A 7,500-nucleotide genomic window follows, 5' to 3' on the forward strand; every position below is an offset into this window, starting at 1 on the left:
CTTTGCTAGTACGCACGATACTCTGCGCATGTGCACATGTTTTACAACCCAACCAACTTAAGCACCTAGGGGAAGTTGTGATGCCATCTGAACACCCACCGACTGATGCATTGAACGGCTAAAGTTGACCTTCAATCCGAACTGGCACTTTGCGGCGTGGAGGCAGTTGCGCGACCACTCCTATCCCAAACCAACAAAGCATGGTATATCCTAAGTGTTCGGTACAAGCACACCACGACGGGACACATTGAACGGTTCAGCGATCTCTCCGCACTAGTGGAAGAACTCCAACGTGATACGGGAGACATTGCTCTAAACCGAACGGCATCTCTGCGCGTTTACTTGACGCACCCCAACTTGGTCAACTGTTGGACTTTTGCGTAATCACGGCGGGACACATTGAACGAGCTCTAACGGATCTCTGCACGCATGGAACATGGTGGCGGGAATCATTGCTAGAACCGAACGGCGCCTCTGCGCGATGTACAAAGCTCAACAGAAACCTCGTATCGGCTGCCGAGCCGGAGCTTGAACAACTTGGACTTTCACCTCTGATTTATATCAACTCACCACTCCCCGAGGGATCCGCAGAATTGCTTCTGGGTCCCGTATCGTTATTGCGATTCGTGTTTGCATTACACTACATTGAACTATTCCAACTTGTTTATCCGCATGGCGAACATTTGCTGCATAGAACATTTAAGTTCCACTTCGCTCTCCCCTACGTGGGTCTGAGCTTCGCTCTCAGGGAAAAATATGCCACATTTGGTAGGAAGACCCGGTTTCATCACGCTTTGTGCCCTGCACCATATATACCCTCATAAATTTATTCATTGGATTAGATCCAAGGAACACCAGATCATGCACCACTACCCATAATAGCTCATCGAGCTTAGCGTGAATCCTTCGGGTTTCCCTAAGAAGTTCGATTGGTCTTGCAGAGTTTAAAGACAACGAAGCTTAGTTTCAAGCAATGGTTAATATACGCGTATTCAAAACCCTTAGCTGTTACAACTTTTTACTAGAAACCATCACGACGAAGTCTTTGGGTCCGTAGACCCGTGATGTACTGCTCCAGGAACGTTTTGATAGGGTGGAAGCTCAAAATCATAGGTTAAAATCATCGGCAGCGCCCACCAGACACCACTTTTGCTTCATTAGTTCGGACTATAGGCATACGACGATTTTTATCGCGGAGGGGACGTATGACCCAAACGGGGGCTTAATGACCCACTGCCACTGCAAACCATGCTCCTACGACTAAATAGAGGTAAAACTACGATTTGGTGCAATCTTCATGTTTGACCTCGTAGCAAGGTACCCTCCCTATAGTAGGCAATGAGCAAATGATCATAATCCCAGGAGGGCAAAAATGGGAACCCGAAAGGAAAGCGCTAATGGCGCGCCTAAGCTACTGGCCCGTAGAGTAAAACTGGTACCCCCAACAAAGTTGTCGATTGACATTCTGATTGCACTTTTTATCATCTAGGGTGCGTTCCTTACACGTTTTGAGGTGTTTTAGCGAAAACATGTTTTGAGCCACACGAGCTCTCCGGCCCGTTCGGTGCACATTTTTGAAAAAAGCTAGGAGCTGCCCCTAGGTTCGGGGTGTCACAAAATATTGAAAAGTGGTCAAAAACCGCTATCCAGAATCGGATGTAGAATCATTAGACGAACTTAAAATTGTTCTACGACCAATGTCTGCGACGTTTAGTATTCAAGATATGGCCCGCCCTAGGTCTGACCTGGCATTTTCGTGAAAATTTAAAGCATGGCCATAGGGACGGGTGAAATTGCTATTTTGAAGCAAAAACCACCTCACTTTAAATGGCCATAACTTTTCAAAAACAAGAGCTAGGGTGCGTTCTTGACACGTTTTGAGGTGTTTTAGCGAAAAACATGTTTTGAGCCACACGAGCTCTCCGGCCCGTTCGGTGCACATTTTTGAAAAAAGCTAGGGAGCTGCCCCTAGGTTCGGGGTGTCACAAAATATTGAAAAGTGGTCAAAAAACCGCTATCCAGAATCGGATGTAGAATCATTAGACGAACTTAAAATTGTTCTACGACCAATGTCTGCGACGTTTAGTATTCAAGATATGGCCCGCCCTAGGTCTGACCTGGCATTTTCGTGAAAATTTAAAGCATGGCCATAGGGACGGGTGAAATTGCTATTTTGAAGCAAAAACCACCTCACTTTAAATGGCCATAACTTTTCAAAAACAAGAGCTAGGGTGCGTTCTTGACACGTTTTGAGGTGTTTTAGCGAAAAACATGTTTTGAGCCACACGAGCTCTCCGGCCCGTTCGGTGCACATTTTGAAAAAGCTAGGAGCTGCCCCTAGGTTCGGGGTGTCACAAAATATTGAAAAGTGGTCAAAAACCGCTATCCAGAATCGGATGTAGAATCATTAGACGAACTTAAAATTGTTCTACGACCAATGTCTGCGACGTTTAGTATTCAAGATATGGCCCGCCCTAGGTCTGACCTGGCATTTTCGTGAAAATTTAAAGCATGGCCATAGGGACGGGTGAAATTGCTATTTTGAAGCAAAAACCACCTCACTTTAAATGGCCATAACTTTTCAAAAACAAGAGCTAGGGTGCGTTCTTGACACGTTTTGAGGTGTTTTAGCGAAAAACATGTTTTGAGCCACACGAGCTCTCCGGCCCGTTCGGTGCACATTTTGAAAAAAGCTAGGGAGCTGCCCCTAGGTTCGGGGTGTCACAAAATATTGAAAAGTGGTCAAAAACCGCTATCCAGAATCGGATGTAGAATCATTAGACGAACTTAAAATTGTTCTACAACCCCCAGTCCGACGCCTCGTATTCGAGATATAGCACTTTGTAGGTCTGACCGAGCAATTTTGTACTGAAATGTATGGCGGACATGTTATTAATTAAACAACATTAACTTGCATCGTGCCCTACTTCATCGGCACAGCTACTATCGACTATCTATTGTTGAAATGGATTGAGTTTGACCATTTTAGCTCTTTTCTTATGCCGTGCACCAACATTGTGTACCGATCAGGGAAAGTACACTACGTACGCGTTCATGGATGTCTATGTTGGTACAAGTTGCCGGTCGGAATAGCAGTGCACCAAAACTGTGTACCGATCAGGAAAGTACAAGACGGAGGGCGCAGCCGCGTTCATAGATGTCCATGTTGGTACAACCTACATGTACGTACCTTGTTTTTGTATCAAAAGTTCCAATAAAGTGTTTGTATGCTTAAAATGCTTATCTCAACCGGTCACCTTTTGGCCTGCCCTTTATAGACAGAAACCTAGAACGATACTCGCGATGTTTGTGTTTTCCATTCGCCCGGGACGACGAAATGAGCTCTGTGCACATCGTGTAGAAAACTGTCTCCTCCTCGTATGTTTTTGTCCCTCCACGCATATAATCACCCACATTTGTGTTCAACACGGACGGCGCAGCCCGAGCGAACGCGTTAATGTTTATGTTTGTGCACACTAAAGTTACAATCCTAGGATTTGGTTATTGCGTCGCAGTGCCCGACCGTCGCGGACACCATTCTTGGACAAAAGTCCAAGTACGTAGAGTACATTCCCTAGGTATGTGCCCGTTCGTGACTTTCGTTGCGTGCTTACAGACACGCTTGGGTATGTTTACCATACAAGGTTTACTAGGAAAACCTGGGAAGGACGCTTGCCCTCCCGTCGCGGACACCATTCTTGGAAAGAAGTCCTGGTACGTAGCGTTCTTTAATGTACTTGATCAGTTTGTATTGCATTTGCTTTGTGCCATTGACTTTTGCTAATGCTCACTAAGGGGTGTTCGTTTGCGATGTGTATGATAAGCAACTGTCTATTCTAACCAGCAGTTAATCAACACTTTTCACCCAAATCATAGGAACGTAGAGTACTTTCCCTGATCGGTACACAATTTTGGTGCACCTCAAACTTCGCCAGCACTTTATCGTTACGTTTTGTGCACAACCTTGGGACGTGGTGTAAGTTTCATCATTGTTATGTTTGATTCGGTTTATTATGATTGAAAAATACGCTACGTCCCAGAAATCTGAACTCGAATACTTTTGCCACGTTGCGCAAAAAGCTACTGAGCAACTCCAAGCCGTTTACCGATTTATAATTTAATTTTCGTTATTAGTTTTAAAAATACGCTAAGTCCCAAAAATCTGAACTCGAATACTTTTTCTATGTGCCGCCAAAAGCTACTGAGCAACGCCTAGGTTGGTACATCTTTGGTACATGGAGTGTATGCGTGCAGGCGTACTGCCGTGCTGGACCGGAAAATCGCACTTGCTACTAGAACGTAGAGTAATTCCCTAGATAGGTGCTTTTGCATGCCTCTGTTCGACGTCCATGCAACTTGGAACGTGCGACACACGTAGCTAGGCTTCCCCAAACATATTCCCTAGGGTAGCACCAAATTGCACACTTTCAGGGGTATATTTTGGTACGGTGTACTGTGCATGGTACAAGTATCATTAGCTCGTGCAATTTATTTTGCATCAAGTTGCGATTGCTGGTGTGTCGAGATAGGAGTGTTTCGCGACTTTTGCCAAGCTTTGGTGCCATTTGGTGAATAATTAATGTTCTAGCCACAATAAACGTGCCACATAATGCCAATAACGAAAACGCCATTTTCAAGGGACTTCCAGTCAAAATGTTTGCAATCAGCGCTTTCCTGTCGAGTTCAGGATTTGGGACTGAGCGTTTTTTTTTCACGATCCAATCAAACGACCAGTTCGTGAATAAACAATTCATACAACAGTGCATCCCTTCAAAGTAGAAAAAGCCGAATGCTAGGGAGCTCCAGTCAAAAACGCTGTCATTGGCGCTTTCTTCTCGAGTTCAGGATTTGGGACTTAGCGTTTTTCACGATCCAGCCAAAAGACCAGATCGTGAAATAAACAATTAATACAACTGTACTAGTACATCCCTTCAACTGAAGCAAGCGCACCATACATGACCCGTACGCTAATCATCCAAGCACATGACACGTCAACTAAGTCAACACATGATACAACTTGGAAAACTGACGGGTAAGTAGGTCATCTCGTACACGACGACACACCGACCAAACCAGGTCAACACGTCACATGCACAAGACATCCTACTACCAAGGCCGACCACCTCGACACACGACCTGTTAACCGAACATGGTCAACACCATCATGTGCAAGGCAACCGGGCCAAACGGGTCAACTTATACAACTTGTAACGAGCATGTGTAAGCTTACTGGTGTGGTCCGCACGGTCCTCACATCAAGACAATCAAGTCGAGAACGAGGCACGCCGACAAGCTCATTAGTGTTAAGTGTCCTTCTCCATCCTATGTCAAGTCACTCGTCTGACACGGAAGTAGCCAACTCTTGTCCACTAGTATAAAGGAACGGTCTCCAGACCAGGTCAAGTCACTCGTCTGACAAGGAAGGAGCACGCACCAAGCTTCACCAGAGCACGGTACCACGGTCCCCAGACCAAGATGGTTAGTTACGCCAACGAGGAAGGGGCACGCGTTCCCTTGCTACACTCAACTTAGTACACTCATGCTCTCACAAGAGTATCCCCTGTGTCGACGTGGTCCCCAGACCAAGACGAGCTTGCGCACATCGAGGAAGGGGCACACGGACAAACCACCAAGCATGGGTCGCCTGAGAGGATCGATGCGAACGCATCTCTACAACTCGCAGCTCCCAGCCTGAAGTCCCGTCGTTTGCGGGCGGTTGATAGGTGTCGAAACTAGGTATATCCACGTTGGGCAGAGCTCAAGCCAACGGCGTTCCCAGTTACGGTACTAACACGTGCAGCGAACTCCACTCATTGCGGCCTAGGTATAGCGGGATGAGACGCCGGGCTGCAGACGCAGACTCCAACGGATCTCAGAGGGTTGTTAGGCCCGCTAGCTTCCGAACACCTAATGGGTTTGAGAAGCGCTATCAGCTCGGATTGGCTACGACCTTAGAGGCGTTCAGGCATAATCCAGCGGACGTAGCGTCATACCAAAGTCCGGTCGGACTAGTATTGAGCCAGTGGTCCGTACCTGTGGTTCCTCTCGTACTGCACAGGAATTCCGTTAAGATAGCGACTATAAGCACACACCAGTAGGGTAAAACTAACCTGTCTCACGACGGTCTAAACCCAGCTCACGTTCCCTTGAAAGGGTGAACAATCCTACGCTTGGTGAATTTTGCTTCACAATGATAGGAAGAGCCGACATCGAAGGATCAAAAAGCCACGTCGCTATGAACGCTTGGCGGCCACAAGCCAGTTATCCCTGTCTGCGGACGGCTGATTTGGAGGAGCGCAGCATAGCAGCAGCTGAGCACAGGACAGCAAGGGCGGAGCTCAGTCGAGCAATTCGAGCTAGCAAGCGGAACTTGTTCCAGGAGCTGATCGAAATTGCAGAAGAGAATGCGTTCGGGGCAGGATATCGGGTCGTCATGTCCCGGCTCCGGGGCAGTCGGACGCCTTCAGAAGCGGACCGGGTCGTCCTCGAACGCATTGTGTCCGACCTCTTCCCTGAGCATCCGCCCTGTGACTGGTCGCAGCAGAGCAACGCGGGAAACGACGAGGAGCAACAACTGCGGCGGGTGTAGCACCTGTTACTGACGACGAGCTGCTGCTAATCGCGAGTCAGATGGCGAGCCGCAAAGCACCAGGGCTCGATGGCATCCCGAATGCGGCGGTGAAGACGGCAATCACCATGTTCCCGGAGGTCTTCCGGGTCCTGTACCAGGATTGCCTCAACCGCGCTACGTTCCCGGCACAGTGGAAGAGGCAAAGACTGGTGTTGCTGCCGAAGCAGGGGAAGCCTCCGGGAGAGAGCAGTTCGTACCGACCCCTTTGCATGCTCGACGCTCTGGGGAAGGTATTGGAGCGCCTCATACTGAACCGCCTCAACGACCATCTCGAGGAGCCGTCTTCACCCCGACTGTCGGACCGGCAGTTCGGATTTCGTCGAGGACGATCGACAGTGAGCGCCATTCAGCGCGTTGTTGAGGCCGGCCGCACCGCCATGTCGTTTGGGCGAACGAACGGCCGGGATAACCGATTCTTGCTTGTTGTGGCGTTGGACGTGAAGAACGCGTTCAACACGGCCAGCTGGCAATCCATTGCCAGCGCCCTTCAGGCAAAAGGTGTCCCAACCGGCCTCCAACGGATGCTTCGGAGCTACTTCGAAGATCGCATGCTATACTTCGACACGAGCGAAGGCCCGTCGTACGGCATGTTACCGCCGGTGTTCCACAGGGGTCCATTCTGGGCCCCACTTTGTGGAACATAATGTATGACGGTGCTGCATGTGCCGCTTCCTCCCGACGTCGAAATCATCGGTTACGCGGATGACTTGGCGCTGCTGGTTCCTGCTACCACCACCGACGAGGTTCGCGCGAGAGCAGAGGAGGCCGTTGACCAGGTCCAACGTTGGATGCAACAGCACGGTCTGGAGTTGGCCCCAGCCAAGACTGAAGCCGTCCTGATTTCGAGTAAGAAGACTCCACCGCAGGTG

At 48.8% G+C, this 7,500-nt stretch overlaps 2 pseudogenes; one reads left to right on the forward strand and one right to left on the reverse strand.

Moving 5' to 3' along the window:
- The window catches only part of LOC120906241, a 122,823-nt pseudogene that overhangs the window by 85,315 nt on the left and 30,008 nt on the right, over positions 1-7,500 (forward strand).
- LOC120906886 overlaps positions 5,621-7,500 on the reverse strand; it is a 6,918-nt pseudogene continuing 5,038 nt past the window's right edge.

Source organism: Anopheles arabiensis, chromosome X (assembly GCF_016920715.1).
Source record: "Anopheles arabiensis isolate DONGOLA chromosome X, AaraD3, whole genome shotgun sequence".
Classification (NCBI taxonomy): domain Eukaryota; kingdom Metazoa; phylum Arthropoda; class Insecta; order Diptera; family Culicidae; genus Anopheles; species Anopheles arabiensis.